Here is an 18,950-nt window from a genome sequence, read left to right as displayed (position 1 = left end):
TGCCAGGATCAAAGCAGCACATCCTAGGGACTTAATGGGGCAGCAGTGGGTAGGAGGAACTGAGTTAGAGATTTCTAAGGTAGGAAGACCAGGGGTGAGGAAGAACAGTTGGGGGCTTGACATAAAGAGCATCCAGGAAGAGGAAGAACTGGTCCCTGGTGGCCTGCTGGGGACAATGGCAGCAGGCAGCAGGCAGCCTGTGATCAGAGAGGCAGGAACAAGGAGGGCAAGGCCATACACAAAGTGTATACATGTGACATGAAGAGCCTGTGTCCATGAGTCACCAGAACATCTCTGAGGGTAAGGGTTTGCCAGCCGGCATCATTCTTAACCAGAGGATCCTGAAGGTGGATTTACTTTTGCTTTCCACTAGCATCTTTAAAAATACAACTTAGCCCCTGGCAGATTATGGATATGGAGCAATGGGATGGACACAAGAAGTAAGTAGTTTAAGATTGCATCATTGTATAAAATCATAGGTAGAAATGGCTGGAGATTTCTCTAATTCAATAAGTTTCTTCATAATCCCCCCAAAATAATAATGCTTCTGCCCAGATACCTCTGGACTCCTTGCCATACTTCTCTACGGGGTTGACATTAACTAGTATGATCAGACTTATTAAAGAGAGAGAATCATCATAATTTTCCGAAGAAAATAATACTACATAATTGTTCCTAAAAAACATCAGAAAATATTATATTATTCCAGCTTTGGAAAGTTTTATGAGCAAATGCATTTACTGCAGGAAAGGGGAAAACCATGAAACTAATATGTTTTAAAAGAAAGTACATTGCAAAATGAAAATAACTTTATATTACTTAAACTTGATATATCATACTATTTCCACTACTCAGAACAGAATTCTCGGTTTGTGAATATATTAGAAATTATTATAAAGTCCAACTTAAAATTTAGTTTAAGATTTTAGTGAATTGAACTTCAGTGAAAAGTATAGTTGATTTTTACCATTTATATTTCCATCTTAGGGTGAAGACATTTTTCTATAAGAGTGATTTACAGCAGTACAGATCTTTGAAACAGACATGCATGGAATCTTTTCAAATGACAATTCGTTGTTGTAAAATAGTTACATATTGGCCGGGCACGATGGCTCATGCCTGTAAACCTAGCTCTCTGGGAGGCCGAGGCGGGCACATTGGTTGAGGTCAGGAGTTCGAAACCAGCCTGAGCAAGAGTGAGACCCCCATCTCTACTATAAATAAAAAGAAATTAATTGGCCAACTAATATATATAGAAAAAATTAGCCGGGCATGGTGGCATATGCCTGTAGTCCCAGCTACTCTGGAGGCTGAGGCAGAAGGATTGCTTGGGCCCAGGAGTTTGAGGTTGCTGTGAGCTAGGCTGACGCCATGGCACTCACTCTAGCCTGGGCAACAAAGCGAGATTCTGTCTCAAAAATAAAATAAAATAAAAATAGTTACATAGCATAAATTTGGGGATAAGTCCCTAAGATTTTTGCATATGTTTAACTTTCTCTGATCAATGTCAAATTTCTTACACAACTCTTAGTTCATCAATGTCATTCTATAGTACTTTCTTAAAATACTTTTTAAAACATTGTTACATCTAAGAGTCTGTAAGATGACTTTCTGAGATTTTTAGTCATAAAAAGCCAATAATGCCCATAGCCTATCCAATGCTTTACTAGAAGCAACGGCCAGAATGAGATTAAAATGTTCAGAACTCCTAAACTACATCAGATGTGAAAAACTTCAAATGGCTTTTAAAAACATTATTTTCAGAGGGGATTCTTAACATAAAAACATAAACATTTAAAAGATATATACAGAAATGCCACACTAAAAGAGGTAAAAGAAAAAGAGAAATTTAAAAATAGGAAAGACACATGAATAAAAAGTAAAAATAGAGAGAACACTAGCCCACTCTTTCTTGTTCTTTCTGTCCTTGCCTCTCCCAGCATTAGATTATTCACAATGATTCTCCTTCCTTGGAATAGGCTGTCAGTGAAGTTCCTGGCTTCTGGCTCCAATTGGTGGCTATTGCTGAAAACTCAGTGTTGTCTTTGCAGAAAAGCAGTCAGATAAAGTAAATAAATGATAAGTGCCAAGATAATCTATGGGAATTTGGGAGTACTTGGAAGAGCATTTTATCCAGACTATTATTTCAGAACAATTTAACACTACTAAATAGAACAAATTAATAATAGTGGAAGGGTTAAGTTCTCAAACTTTGTACTGGAGCCTCCATCAGAGGGTTTTATTCTGAATTCTGCCACTTCCTAGTTCACTTGAATGAGTGAGTTAATCTCTCTAAGCCACAGACTCATAATTTATTATATAGAAATAATATTGTAATGTATTAAATTGTATTTACATGTCTCATGTAAATATACAATATATAGTAATACTTGCCTTATAGGATTGTTTAGAGGACTAACTGAAGGAAAGCAATAATGCTTAGCATGGTGTTTTGCACACAATAAATATAAACAATTATTAGCTTTACCTCTCTAATTGCTGCATATTCTAGAGTGTAATGATGAAGCAACTTGCTACTTTCACATAACAAGCTTTTGTCTCTAATTTTAATAATAGATACTACAATTTTTAAGTGTCTACTATAGACCAGGTACACTATATACTGCATCTCATTTAATCTCCAAAGAACACCACTGAATAAATATTATCATTCTCACTTCATAAATTAGGACCCTGAACTCAAAGAAGTTAAGTAATTTACCCAGAGTTTCACAGATTATAACTGTTAAACCTAGAATTAAACTCAGATATGTCTGATTTCATAGTCCATGTTCTAGGACAAAGATAGCACATAGGTTTTAATAATTAAAATTTCAAATTAGGCACACAAGAAAACACCAGGCCATGTCAAAAGGACTTAGGATCACATTTGAGAGAGCTGGTACTGGCCACAGATAAGACAACCTCCTCACCATCAGAAACAATAATTTATATATCTTTACTAGTGTTCTTTATTTCTTCATGTGGATCTGAGGCTTAAAGACTTCCCTTAGAATTTCTTGCAGAGCAGGTCTACTAGTGCTCTCAAAGTTTATCTAGGGACTTCTTCATCTCTCCTTTATCTTTGAAGGATAGTCTTGTAAAATATAGAATTCTTTGCCGGGAGCTGTGGCTCACGCCTGTAATCCTAGCTCTTGGGAGGCCGAGGCGGGCGGATTGCTCAAGGTCAGGAGTTCAAAACCAGCCTGAGCAAGAGCGAGACCCCGTCTCTACTATAAACAGAAAGAAATTAATTGGCCAACTGATATATATATATAAAAAATTAGCCGGGCATAGTGGCACATGCCTGTAGTCCCAGCTACTCGGGAGGCTGAGGCAGAAGGATCACTCGAGCCCAGGAGTTTGAGGTTGCTGTGAGCTAGGCTGACGCCACGGCACTCACTCTAGCCTGGACAACAAAGTGAGACTCTGTCTCAAAAAAAAAAGAAAAATATAGAATTCTTGATTGTCTTAGTCTGCTAGGATTGTCATATCACAGACTGGGAGGCTTAAGCAACAGAAATTTACTTTCTCACAATTCTAGAGTATAAGATCAAGGTGCCAGTGGAATTGGTTTCCAGGGAGGGCCTCTCTCTTTGACTAGCAGATGGCACCTTCTTGCTGTACCCTCACATGGCCTTTTTTGTGTGTATGCATGTGTGTATCTGAGACAGAGATCTATGGCATCTCTTCCTCCTTTTATAAAGATACTAGTTGGGTTAGGGTCCCACTCTTATGCCCTCTCTTAACCTTAGTTACCTCCTTAAAGGCCTTATACCTGAATACAGTGACATTAAATGTTAGGACATATAAATTTTAGAAGGGAACACAATTCAGACTATAACAATTGTCTTTTGACAATTTCATTATTATATGTCTTGATGTGTACCTCTTAGAGTTTGTTGAGATTCTTAGATGTGTATATTCATGTCTTTCATCACTTTTGGCCATTAGTTTTTCAAGTATTCTTTCTGTCTCTTTCTCTTCTCTCCTCTGGGAGAGAACATATGTTATGCATATGTTATTATATGTTATGTAAATGGGCTAGAAGTAACCCTTCAATTTTGGCCTATGATGGCCCCATGTTGCTTACTTCTTCACAACAAACCTGGACCATTAGCCCAAAGTCCATTGGTGCCAAACTCAAATTATCACACATCCAGTTGCTTTATCTATAGCCAAACAAACATATTTTTAGCTATTTACAGCCTACTTACTTTACAAATCCCATGAAACTGCTCCCAATATCTACTAACCATAGATAAGGCAAACCCTATTAACTATTTTAAAAAAAACACCCACGGCCGGGCGTGGTGGCTCACGCCTGTAATCCTAGCACTTTGGGAGGCCGAGGCGGGCGGATTGCTCAAGGTCAGGAGTTCGAAACCAGCCTGAGCGAGACCCCGTTTCTACCAAAAATAGAAATAAATTAATTGACCAACTAAAAATATATATACAAAAAATTAGCCGGGCATGGTGGCGCATGCCTGTAGTCCCAGCTACTTGGGAGGCTGAGGCAGTAGGATCACTGAGCCCCGGAGATTGAGGTTGCTGTGAGCCAGGCTGACGCCACGGCACTCACTCTAGCCTGGGCAACAAAGTGAGACTCTGTCTCAAAAAAAAAAAAAAAAACACCCAAAAGATACCCTTTGAAGCTCTCTGACTTACAGATTCCCACATTGCTGCTCAGCAGTATCACCTAGACAACCAAGACGCCTCTCCTATTTCTCCTGTTTCCCCTGGTAGTTCACATATCCTATTTCCCTCCTGGGTAGTGATCTCACAATATTGTCTCTGGAAGATTTCTTGTTGGGAGTGACTTCTCTCATGTAACCTGTCTAAACACTGTCCAGCAATACACTACTTGTATATTACTTCCTCTGATGGTCATATCTCTTTTTTGATCCTAGATGCTTATTGGTGGTTCACAGGTATCTTTAGCTCTGTTCATTTTTTTCTTCATTCTTTTTTCTTTCTGCTACTCACACTGGATAATACAAATGTACACATCTTCAAGTCCAATGTACACCTGCTCAAATCTGCTGTTGAATCCCTTAGTGAATATTTCATTTTAGTTCATGTATTTTTCAACTTCAGAATTTCTGTTTGTAACCTTTCTATAATTTCTTTCTCTCTATTGATATTCTTTGATAAGACATTGCTTTCATAGTTTCCTTTAGTTCTCTGTACATTGTTTCCTTACGCTCTTTTAGCATACTTAAGATAGTTAAATTAAAGTCTAATAAGTCCAATGTCTGAGCTTCCTCAGGGTAATTTCTATTAATTTTTGTCTTCCTCTGTATGGACTACACATTATTATTTCTTTGCATGATTCATAATGTTTTGTTGAGAGCTAGGCATTTTGAATATTATAATTCAAAATGGGGCAATGTTAAAATGTCCTCCACCTTCCCCAGGTTTTTTTGTTGCTGCTTATTATAGCTGTTGCTTGTTTGTTCATTTAATCACTTTTCTAAACTAATTCTCTAAAGTCTGTATTCTTTGCTGTGTGTAGCCACTGAAGTCTCTGTTCCATTACTTTAGTAGTCAGCTAGTGATTCAATGGAGATTTCTTTAAACACTTGGAACAACAAACAAAACTCTCCTTGTATTTGCAGGCACTTTTTGTGTGGGTTGGGGACACTTAGCCAAGCAGTTTACAACTCTACCCTACCCTTCACTTTCTGCTTGTGTGGAGCCTGAGGGTCAGACAGAGCTGAGGATTTACGGGTCTCCTTAGGTCTTTTCTAAACATGCTTCTTAGCATTGGGCATGCATAAGGCCTTCTAGATTCTCCACAATATGCAGAAATGTATCAAAGCCCTTATTCCCCAAAGCATCTCTTTCCTACACTCTCCTTCTAGGCTTTTTGGTTTCTCTATTGTTTATCCCAGCTATTATTCCTTGTTCCAGGTGGCAACAGCTAATACATTTGCATTTTAAGTTAGGCAAAATAAGGGCAAGCCCATGGGCAGGTCTTTAGGAAGCCACCAGACAGGTCAAAACTAATAGCTTAGCTCTTTGAAAATAAAGCCTCTGTTGCTCTTTCAGGTACTAGTAACATGTACTAGGGATGAGGGCTGTTGTCTTTTTTTTTTTTTTTTTGAGACAGATTCTCACTCTGTTGCCCAGCCTAAAATGCCATGGCATCAGCCTAGCTCACAGCAACCTCAAACTCCTGGGCTCAAGTGATCCTTCTGCCTCAGCCTCCCAAGTGGCTGGGGCTACATGCGTGCACCACCATGCCCAGCTAACTTTTTCTATATATTTTAGTTGGCCAATTGATTTCTTTCTATTTCTAGTAGCGATGGGGTCTTGCTCTTGCTCAGGCTGGTTTCGGACTCCTGAACTTGAGCCATCTGCCTGCCTTGGCCTCCCAGAGTGCTAGGATTATAAGCATGAGCTACCATACCTGGCTTGAGGGCTGTGTCTTAAAGGTCAATGACATGCTGGAGAGTGGAGATGGTACCAGGTAAGCAAAAATGCCACAAAGCATTTTTGCCAAAATTAAGCTGTTTTGTTCTTCATTAAAGGTTGCCCTGCTTATTGTAACCATTTGATTAGATTCCAGAATCCCCTCAAAAAGTATTCTGAGAGTTTTTTGCCAGCTTATTCATTGTTTTTATGGAAGGATGGACTTTTGGAGTTCCCTATTCTGCCATTTTCACTGATATCTCTGTTTTGCCTGTTATTAAATTGATTTGTTTGCTTCCCTATTGTTGAGTTTTAAAAGTTCTTTGGTATTTTGGATACAAGTTCTTTATCTGATACTCAATCTATAAATATTTTCTCCCAGTCAGTGACTTGTTTTACATTATCTTAACATTATCTTTTGCAGAGCAAAAGTATTTAATTTTATTAAGCCCAACTTAACCATTTTTTTTCTTTCATGCATTATACTTTTGGTGCTGTATCTAAAATTCATTACCAACACCCAAATCATAGATTTTTTCATATGTTTTCTTCTATAAACGTTACAGTTTTGAATTTCATAGGTCTATGATCCATTTTAAGTTAACTTTTGTGTAATGTGCAAAGTCTGTGTCCAGGTTCATTTTTTCTTTTTCCATATTGTTGTCCAATTATTCCAGTACTATTTGTTGAGATTATTTTTTCTCCATTGAACTGACTTTGCATCTTTGTCAAAAATTAATTTTATTCATACCAGTCTATTTATTGGTTCTCTATTCTGTTCCCTTGATCTATATGTCTATTCTTTCACTAATACCACGCTGCTTGATTACTGATAAGGTTTACATGTTTGGCCCCTTAAAATCTCATGTGGAAATTTGATCCCCAGTGTTGTAGGTGGGGCCTGGTGGGAGGTGTTTGAGTCATGGAGGAAGAAAGATCCCTCATGAATGGCTTGATGCCCTCTTCTTGCTTTATTAGTTCACGTGAGAGCTGTTTTTTGTTTTCCCAGAATACTATGGGGGTAAAAATGTTTAGGTTACATAGATTGTCTTTGCCCCACCAGAGTCAGAGCTACAAGTGTGTCCATCCCCCACACGGTGCGCACTGCACCCATTAGGTGTGAATATACCCTACCCCTCCTCCCCTGGTTGTTTAAAGGATCCTAGCACCCCCCGACCCTTGCTTTGTCTCTCGCTATGTGACATGCCTGCTCCCCCTTCACTTGGAAGCTCCCTGAAACCCTCCCCAGAAGCAGATGCTGACACCACACTCCTTGTACAGTCTGTAGATCTGTGAGCCACATAAACTACTTTTCTTTATAAATTATCCAACCTGGGTATTTCCTTTATAGCAACACAAAAAGGACTGACAGAATTACTGTAGCTTTAGAGTAGCTATTGAAATAGGGTACTGTGAGTCCTCCAATTTTGTTTCCTTTTTTAGTTTTGCATTGGCTATTCTGGATCCAAATATGTATCTTTGACATTATCTGTTTCAAACACTCCACATGGGAATGATTGCCAAGCATGGTGAATGTTCAACTATACAGTATTAGGTAACTATATGTTTGAGAAAGAGGAATAAAGGTATACCAATGGTCCCTTGTTAGTCAAACATGAAAAACAATAGGCAGATTTGTTGAAATGACATAAAAAAGGACAGAAAATTTGTGAGGCTTGCTACTCAAAACAACTGTGGAAGACATTACCATCCCAGATCCCTAGAATCCTTATATGACTGTCATTCAGAAGATTTAGTTAGATTAAGTGTTTGAATTTGTGAATCTACTATTACTAAAACTATTACTATTGTCAAAACCATTTATGACAGACACCTTGATCATGACAGAGATCTAACTTTACTAGAATTAATACACAAAGACCTCTAACTAAGCCTATGCTTTAAAAATAGAATAAAAGTGTGGGATGTTGATCTAAAAGTAATATGTGTGACAAAAATCACACAAGAGATAGTCTGTCACATTCCATACCAGTTTTGCCAATGAAGAAATTTTAAAATAAATTCATTGCTAAGATGAACAAGTGCCCTATACTGATTCCCGATGTCTCTGGAAAATATATGTCTGAGAAAATGTCATTATGAGAGTAGATTCTTTTAAAGGACTGTAAAGACCTCTTCAGGTTCAGGGACAATTCAGGGCTGTTACAGAATTAATGTCCCTGCTTCGAAATTAGTTGAGGTACTCAGAATAATGGATTTTCAAACAAGCAAGAAAACTCAGGGAATTTTATTTTTATCACCATTTGAAAGGAAACTTAATACTCATTTCTTCCCTTGAGTAATATAAATTTCAAATGTCTTCTCTTTAGTACTAAATGTTTCAGAATTTTCAGAAAATGCTAAATGTTGGAACTAAAACAATATGATATTAAAATAATCAGTGGGGATTCCTCTTGAAATAACTTGATCTCTATTTAACGGAAACCATCTATCCCGTATCTTCTCTGGAGACAATATGGCAAGATAGGATTATATGGCCAATTATCTAGCATTTCATTTCCTTGTGCCTCCAAAACATAGAAACTCTTTCCTTTGGGTTCTATGATGAAGGAATTTTTTCTGTCTGATGCTATTAAAATTTCCTTTGTGTGTTTTAATTTAGAACAATCAGTGTCAAGCTTGGTGGCCTCTAAATTAGGTTTGCATTTTATTTTAAAATGTGTTCGATGGTGGAGTAATTTTTCAATTTCCTTAAAAGAAATTAGAAAAGGTCCTGGCCAGGTATGGTGGCTCACGCCTGTAATCCTAGCACTCTGGAAGGCAGAGGCAAGAGGATCACTTGAGGTCAAGAATTAGAGACCAGCCTGAGCAAGAGCGAGACCCCCAACTCTACAAAAAATGGAAAACTTAGCCAGGTGTGGTGTGTGCCTGTAGTCTCAGCTACTCATGAGGCTGAGGCAGGAAGATCACTTCAGCCAAGGAGTTTGAGGTTGCTGTGAGTTATGATCACACCACTATACTCCAACTTGGGTGATGGAGCATGACCCTGTCTTAAATTATATATTAATACATATAACATATATACATATATATATATATTGCAGCCTAAATTTCACTTGACATCACAAATTATGTCACATTGTTATTTTAGGCCCAAATTTACTCCCTACTTACTTCCTAGTGATGATGCATGGTTTCTGATTCCTTGCAAAGTATCCCCTAAATATTCCTGGAATGTCTCACTTGTCCTAAACTCCCACCATATTTATTCCATTAGACTATAAAAAACAAAACAGAACAAAACCATGCCCAATCATGTCTCCAGTTGTTCCATCTAGCAAGGTAATTCTTTACTGATGATGATTGCTGCTCTATCAAGCACTGGTGGGAACTTAACACCATCACATTGTATTCCCATATATTCAACATCATCCCTCCTGAGGCTTTACCACATGCAACACTTCTCCAGAGATAATGACAGTTAGCCCTCAAGTGTACAAACTGCATTGTTGTGCATAGCAGGGGTGAGCAGATGTCTCCTCAGCTTTATAACTTACTCCATGTGTACCATACTAAAGACATTTAGAAACCTGTAGGTTAAAGATTTTAATGAAACAGCTTTGTTGGTTTTTACTTAAACATTTAGTTTTCTCTCCCTGGGACCCAAAAATGCATCCAGGAGGCTAGACTGAAGACAGATAAGTAATAACCATAGATCTGTACTTACTAATAGAACCCTTATTCTCCCAGAAGAAAATATAACAAAATCACAAGCTGAGAATATTCTATACTCAGAGAGAAACTTCAACAATTGTTGGTTTTTTTCCTTACTGAATATAGAGTGTACAAAGGGATAATATTTAACTTTGAACTGTTTTATTTTTGATACAGCAATTCTTTATTATTGTCTCATTTTTTTCATCACTAAAAAGATATCATGGGACTTCTGGTTTCTGGTCCAGTATGCAAAAAGCTTGAAAGTCTCCACTCCATCCTAATAACAAGTAAAAAGCTAAACAAACTGAAAAATGAACAACTCTTCTTAGATCCATTAGAGAAATAGGGTCATGGAGCAAACTGTTGTCCCTCAAATGGAAAAGACAGAGAATCACAATTATTGGAACACAGACTCTTAAGAAGAAACCTCCATGGAGACCAGTGCCTGGTTTGCCTGGGTAGCAAAACCTAAACTGTAATTGATGAATTGCTAGAGGCTCAGTATAGATAAGCATGAGAGTTAAAAACTCCAGAGCAATCCAGTCATGGAGGGAAGCCAGCATTTTGTGAGTTTTAAACTCCAGAAGGTTGACCAGGTTTTCACAGTGAATATCAGAGTATCACCTGCTTCTGGCAGATGGAGGGGAAAAGAAACTTTCTGAAATGCAAACTTTTTGTTTCCTTGATCTTCTGTATTGTTTTTTAGTCTCTATTTCATTTATTTCTATTCTGATCTTTGTTTCTTTCCATCTTCTAATTTTGAGTTTGATTTGTTCTTCCTTGTCTAGTTTCTTAAGGTACATCATTAGATTGTTCATTTGAAGTATTTACATTTTTTTTTTAATACAGGCATTTATTGTTATAAACTTCCCTCTTAGCACTGCCTTTTCTGTATCCCATAGATTTTAGCATGTTGTGTTTCCATTTTCGGTTGCTTCAAGAAATATTTATTTATTTACTTAACAATAAAACAATAAAAACAATACAGAAGATCAAGGAAACAAAAAGTTTGTTTTTTGAAAAGATAAAATAGACAAACCTTTAGCTATACTAAGAAAAAAAGAAAGAAAAGTCAAGTAAATAAAATCAGAAATGAAAAAGGAAGCATAACAACTGAAACCACAAAAATACAAAGAATCATGACAGACTACTATGAATAACTCTATGATCCAAGTTGGATCATCTGCCTGAAGGGTGTCAGCTAGTACCACTGAGGGTTTAAAGTGTCTGATCCACTGACCTGAGAGCTGGCAGGGCAGTGGGCACAAGACCATAGGATCCACTGGTGTTATCATATACTACACCACCAAGAAACTGATAGAGCTTTGGAATGGCTAGTTAAAGATTCAGCAGAGGTGCTAGCTTGCAAAGGATTCCCTGTGAGGAGGCATCATCCTCCAGGACTCACTGTACACTCTACATAGATACATTTATTTTATGGTACTAGCTCATCAAGAGGGAGAATTCATGAGTTCACGAGCTAAAGAGTGAAAATAGGAATATCTCTACATACTATGATTCCCAGAGATTCCCTTGGGGAAGTAGTACCTTTTTATCCCCAAACTTAGAGGTTTTGGCTACTAGAGCAAATTTGCTTCCACTAGAGGACATAGGAAAAGTCCCAAGAAACCCCAGATGCTGCCTGGTCACTTCAGTTTCCTCATTCTAAGAATGAGGTAAGGAAAGGAGTTATCCTCCTGGCAAGAGTAATTGAACCTGATCTTCAGTAGGGAAGCTGATACATAACGGGGATAGGAAAGAATATGTTTGACACCCACATGAGCCATTTGGGTTTCTCTTGCCCAGTTTAGATGATACATGGACAAGTGTTGCAGCCACAACCTGAAAAGGGTCTGGTGATGGACTCAGGCCCTTCAGTGAAGAGGATCTGGTTTATTCCATGAGGTGAGCTACCATTTGGGTCTGTTTGGGCTGCTATAACAAAATATCATAAACTGGGTGGCTTATAAACAACAGAAATTTGTTTCTCACAGTTCTGGAGCCTGGGAAGTCTAGGATCAAGGTGCTGGCAAATTCAGTGTCCAGTGAAGGCCCAATTCCTGGAGACTTCCTGATGTGTCCTCATATGGTATAAGAGGCAAGGTAGCTCTCTGGAGCCTCTTTTATGAGGGCACTAATCCCATTTATGAGGTCTCTGCCCTCATGACTTAATCATACCCCACTTGCCTCCTAAACTATCACAATGGTGACTAGGCTTCAAAATATGAATTTTGGGGCTACACAAACATTAAGACCATAGCAGCTACCTAGACCAGCAGAGAGTATGGGGAATCTAAAATGTGTGGCAGAGAAAGGAGATGATTAGCTTTAATTATGGCCCTAAGAGCAGCTTCATGGGCTGTAATTAACCCTACCAACCTTCTTCTAGTAAGTTTCTCCAATTTTCTGGAGGCCCAACAGAATTTTGGAAGAGCTGTTTCTAAAACTTCTTATACACAAAGGGGTAGACATCAGTGGATATCATGGGGCAATGTACATTTCTCCCAATCCAGGACTGAAGCAGTCATTCCACCAGTTTCTGAAAGTGTTGGAGGCTGACAATGCTCAACTGAATCCTTCCCCAGGACTTAGCCTTTGCTGAAGAGGGCCACCTCACCTTTCTGGGTGCAGCCAAAATGACTGGACAATGAGGTGGCATAGAGTCTTCAGAGCTCCCTGTAGGAATGGCTGAAAACCTCTGTTAGATTGATTAATCCTTTTAATGTTATAAGTTTAAAAAAATCAAAATTGCATAAGTAATAAAGAGGATTTATTGGCTACTATAACTGGGCAGGTATCAGGGTTATTTGAACCAGTGGCTTAATGATGTCAACAAAAACCAAGTTTTGCTCCATCTCTCTTCTGGGCCTTTCACAGAAGCAGCATTATTCCTAAGTAGCTCTGTTCATGATAACAGAGCAGAGGCAGTAATTCCAGGGTTTATATTCCCACCCCCCATCATCCAAATGGAAACAGAGCAAGCTTTTAGTAACTTTATCTGAAGAACAAGGAAACGTCTCAGAGTCACCAGCCCTTTAAGTTTTATTGACAAAGATTGGCCAAAAGAATGTCTGGGTTTTCTAAACTACCCACTGTAGCAAGAGGTATAGGATTACTTTGAATAGTTTAAAATAATCAGGGTTGACTCCTGGAATTGGTGGTATATTTTAATCCTTGCCTTCTATGATCAGTGGATGTTACACAAGGGGGAAGGATGGACGGGATGTTGTGGAGGCAAACTGTAGTGCTCTGCTAGGGTTGCTGTCACAAAGTACCACAGATTGGGAGGCTTAAAGAACAGAAATTCATTTTCTTACAGTTCTAGAGGTTAGAAGTCCAAGATCAAGGTCTTGGCAGACCTGGAGACTCTGGAGAATCTATACTTGAATTGTAGATGGCCATCTTTTCTGTTTTCACATGGTCTTCCCTCTGTATGCAGTCATGTCCGTGTCCTTATCCCCTCTTCCAATAAGGACACCAGTCATATTGGATTAGGGTACAGAGCTCATTTTAACTTAATCACCTTTAAAGAAAGACTTTATCTCCAAATGTTACATTGTGAGGTGCTTGGGGTTAGGACTTCAACACATGAATTTTGGGGGACATAATTAAGCCCATAACCCAAACCCAACATCAGCATCAATCACATATTAAAATTATGTTCATCTACTTGACTATTGCTCTACATTGTAAATTCTTTAACACCAACAATGTTTTATCTATCTTCATACCCCTAGTGCCTAGTACAGAGGCTGGTACCCAGTAGGAATTCAATACAAGATAACTGCTTATTGAGAACTGTAAAGAGTTCATTGCATTTGGCCAAGTATGAGGTCACTGGTGACTTTTTCTGGGCACAGATTCAGAGTGGTGGTGACATAAACCAATTTGCAATGGGCTTACAAGTGAATGGACAGATTTGACAATATAAAAATTAACACATTCCATAACAAAAGCCACCATGAGCAAAGTCAAAAGATGATTATGAAAAAAATAGTACCTATATATATGGAATACCAAGAGTTAAGAGCTCTAATATACAAAGGATCTTATGGAAAGATCAGAAAAAGATAAACAACTCAATAAAAAAAGACACAGAAAGGCTATGAAAAGTCCAAAAATATATGAAATGAATTCCCACTAGTAGTCAGGAAATGCTAAATAAAACAATAGTAAGATAGCATTTGATGCCTATCAGACTGACAAAAATTTAAGATTGATGCTCTAGTCTTGGCAAGGGTGTGGGGAAATAGGTACTCTTCTACATTTAGATTGGAGTGTGAACTGCAACAATGTTAGAGGCAATCTGGTAGTATATCATTGATGACACCTTTAGTCACAAGTCACTCAACTCAAATAAACATGAAAAGTTATTTATTGAGTCACATAACTAAAGTCAAGACACAGTTATATCAAGGTTACCTGAATGCTGTTAGAACCTAGTCTCTTTTCATGTCCTAGTTCTGTCTTCCTCTGAGTGGAAGGGATTCTCAGTAAGTCTCTCTCATTGTGAAGAGAGCTTACATACTTACAGCAACAATCCCAGCACAAAACAAAAGTTGTTGATCTAATTCTGGATGGTTTAATTGATACATGTGCCCATCCTTGAACTACAGAACACTAAAATTTGTGGGATTATGTATTCTTATTAGCCAGTCCTAAGTCAATGTAGAAGCCAGTGGGGGAACCCAATACCATTTGTAACCCACAGATTAAGAGAGGATGAGGACTAATTCATCTAAAGAAAACTGAGGTGTTGTTACCGAAAAAAAAAAAAAAAAAAAAAAGGATAATGGATGCTGCGTGGCAAAAAAAAAAAAAAAAAAAAAATACATACCCTCTACGGACAGTATTTATTTAAAATAAAAAATGCACATACCTTTTGTCTCAACAATCTTTTGGAAATCGATTCTATAGAAAATAATTGCATACTTAAAAAAATACATATATAAGGATACTTATTCCAGCATTGTTTATAATGGCACAAAATCTGGACAAATCTGCATTATCTATCAACAGAGAAATGTTTTCAAATATTATAGCACATTAATACATATATTATGTAGCTAGTTAAAAGGATAAGGTAGATAAATATCTTTAAAAAACAGTTGAGTAAGAAAAAGCTAAAGAAAAATATATATGCTATAATTATTTGTAAAAGTAAAGATCAAAACTTTTATATGTATATGTTTCTGAAAACATTGGAAAAAGTATTGAGGGAAACATTAATTTTTTAACATTGTTTTTTATCTAGGATTGGAATGAAGAGAGTAAAACTCTCTTTTTTAATATATTTCTGAATATATTTTATATATTTCTGTGTTGTTTGAATTGTTAAAGCGAATGCTTATTTCCTTTAAAAGTAGAGTAAATAGAAACTGAAATGAAGAAGTGGTCTTAGAATTTAAACTATTTTTAGATTTAGAGCTAAGAGAGTTAAGTCAGTCTTCAGTAAAAGAGACATTAAAAATATTGAAGACAGAACCCATGAAGTAGGATTTGTTTCACAGCACAGTCCTAAATGTATAAGGGCTGTGATGGCTTCAACTGTTCCACAGGGAAATGCAAATAGAGTAGTTCTTCATAAAATTTAGGGTTTTTTTGGTTTGAAACACATTTCTTTTAGGAAATCATGGTGGCAAAGGATGGCAGGACTTTACAAATATATACTGTTATTTGTCAGGATTAAAAAGTTAGCAGTCTTATATCAGTTCCCACATTGTTAGAAATGCTACTGGTCTATAAAATCTCAATGTCTGGAAAAACAAATCTATAGCAAAAATAGAAAACTAAACTCTAAATAAGAGAAATTTCTTCCTCTATGATAGAGGAAAACAAGTATACATGGTTACAGTTATAGACAGACTTTGTAGGTACAGGGAAAGAAGTTGAAGACTGTAATATGAATGTTGTGGTAAGATCTTTTGCTGTGTTGAGGAGCTCAGCAGGAGTGATTGTGAGGTTGAGACTTGAGGGCAGTGATAAAAATGTGGAAAAGGAGCTATGGGGAATGGACAATCAACCTAAGAGTGTACTGGAGCTTTCAAATTTAGAGTCATATTTGTCTGTATTTTATTCAGATTGTCAGCTCTACTATGAAATTATCCTTGGTTCCTATATTAGTCAGGGTTCTGCAGAGAGACAGAACCAACAGGATATATATAGAGATGAGAGAGGATTAATAAGGGAAATTGGTTTAAGCGATTATGAAGACTGAGAAGTCCCACAACAGGCTGTCTGCCAGCTAGAGACACTGAGGTGTGAAGTCTGAAGGCCTGGGCACCAGGGGGCAGTGCTGGTGTAAGTCCTGGAATCCTGGAGTTTGGTGTTTTGATGTGCAAGGGCAGAAGAGTGTATCCCAGCTCCGGAAGACTGAGACCAAGTTGCCTTTCTTTTGTGTTTGCTCTACCTGAACCTCAGCTAATTGGATAGTATTTGCCCACATTACAGGCAGATCTTCCCCATTTAGTCCACTCAGTCTCACACACCAATCTCTTCACAGACCCACCCAAACATAATGCATTGCCAGCTGTCTTGGCATTCCTAATCCAGTCAAGTTACAGCCACAGCTAGCCATCACCACCCCCTTTGTATTTTCTCCCTCTTTTGATACCATCTCCGTTCCTAGACTTCGTTTTTATTCCATTATGGCATTTATATTCTTCCTTAGTTTGTTTTTGTATTAATACTTACCTGAACCCACTAAACTGTCTCTGAGACACTGTTCATCTATATACACATCAAAGCTCCCCCTAGATCGATGTCCAATTGCTTGTTGCTGAAATAAATTTAATTCCATATAGAAAATGGTTGGATAGTATTAGCCTGATTAAAACACTTCACAGTTGTGAAAACAGAAATAAACCATTTTATAATAAACCATTATTATAATAACCATTTTATAATAAACTAATTTTATTTTGTATTGATCAAAGTATTGATCTTAATGGAGCTTTATCAGGAATAACTGTTATTATTCTTCATTCTTTTTTTTTTTTTTTGAGACACAGTATCACTCTATTGCCCAGGCTAGTGTGCTGTGATGTCAGCCTAGCTCACAGCAACCTCAAACTCCTGGGCTCAAGCCATCCTCCTGCCTCAGCCTCCCCAGTAGCTGGGACAGGCATGCGCCACCATGCCCGGCTAGTTTTTTCTATATATTTTTAGTTGGCCAATTAATTTCTTTCTATTTTTAGTAGAGACAGGGTCTCGCTCTTGCTCAGGCTGGTTTCAAACTCCTGACCTTGAGGGATCCTCTAGCCTCGGCCTCCCAGAGTGCTAGGATTACAGGCGTGAGCCACCACCCTGGCCCTACCTTTCATTCTTAAAGATGCCATTATGAGTTTCTGTAGCTGTGTAACAGGATTGATATTTTAAGTGCCTGGAAAAGTGCCACATACCAATTGGGTATTTAGGTGAAGGCTGTTTTATGATGTGTCTATCATTTGTGTTTTTTATGGTTACAATCAAATCTATATAAAATGTTGACACTTATGGTTGGTATATCAACTTTACTCTTCCATTTTATAGCTCATCTTTTATTTATTTAAAACTCTGTACCTTTTATTATATTATAAATAAAAATATTAAAACAGAGAAAATAATAAATCTCCATGTATAAACATAATGAGAAGCATGCTGTATACAAAAATATACATGGTCTTTTCCCTGGGGAAACAAGAGATGTCTTATTACAGACCACCACTCTCTCTTCTATTTGCACATGAAAAAAACCACTAGCTCATTGGCATTAAGAATGCTTTTCCTTAAAACATGCTCTCAAAATACCTAGGAGGCCAATTATAAAAAAGTGAAAAATTATCAGCCAAGGAATAAATACATCAAAATGTTTGGCACTGTTTAGTTTTGCTAAAACTATACTGTCATCATCAACTTAAAAACTATAGTTTTCTATTTGGCAAATGTTATTATTTGGGCTTTAATTAAATTTTGATAAAGAACATTTTCCCAAGAACAAAAAAGGCACTTTTAAATATAAAACACACACACACAGAAGAATGTTGCCATCAGAAGTCTCTATTAGGAGTTACACTCCTAGAGAATCCTAAAGATTGTACACAAGACAAAGCTACATCTTTAATTCTGCTGGATGGCTCATAGTAACAGTGTTTTTTGATCTGGTTATATCATAAAATTCTTTTGCTTCCTGCAACATTTTGAGAAATATGTAATTCTTTCAACACTGATTTTTCACTGTATCATCCTTCATAAAGTCCTTTGTAATATAGTATTTGCTCTGATAGTGACAGGGAAAGGCACTTCATAAGAATTTTGTTGTTCATCAGAAGAAAGCATTTTAACTCCTCTAGATTATTGTTCCCTCAAATATCACAAATACTGTAAAGCCATCTAAAATTCCTAAACCTCAAAGACAAATACATTGTAAAACACTGTTTACTTTGAAAGACACAAGGTTGCTATTCATGTATTCCTTCAGGATTTATCAAGTCTTAAGTGCCAGGCGCTGCTGTTATGAAAATAAGACATCGTCCCAACCGCAGTGTGAGAAAATAAGACATCATCGTCCCACCCTCACAGTGTGAGACACACGCCGAGCAGACCTAACACAACGCAGAGAGGAGGCTGCCAGAGAAGCGACGCGCCCATTGCAGGGAGCGGGGGACACCGCAACCGGCCTAGTCTGCGAGAACGTGGGAAGCCGTCAGGCGGCGCGGGCTCGGCCAAGTGCGGAGGAAATCCATCCTGGGCAGGGTCAGCGTGGCTGGGGAAGAGCCAGGCGCGCGGAAAGGAGAAACAGGGCCGCTGACAGGAAAAGGTGCGAGCGCGCGGACAGGCCGAGCGCCCTGGGCGGTGGAGAGCGGCCCTTCACCGGCGGG

General features: G+C 37.9%; 1 long non-coding RNA gene across 1 annotated transcript in view; it reads right to left on the bottom strand.

Moving 5' to 3' along the window:
• The window catches only part of LOC105862893 (uncharacterized), a 56,052-nt gene that overhangs the window by 36,442 nt on the left and 660 nt on the right, over positions 1 to 18,950 (bottom strand). The gene's annotated exons all lie outside the window — the stretch shown is intronic.

The sequence above is a fragment of the Microcebus murinus genome, chromosome 10 (genome assembly GCF_040939455.1).
Source record: "Microcebus murinus isolate Inina chromosome 10, M.murinus_Inina_mat1.0, whole genome shotgun sequence".
Lineage (NCBI taxonomy): Eukaryota > Metazoa > Chordata > Mammalia > Primates > Cheirogaleidae > Microcebus > Microcebus murinus.
Note: the sequence above shows the minus strand (reverse complement) of the source record. Positions and strands in the feature narration are given on the sequence as shown.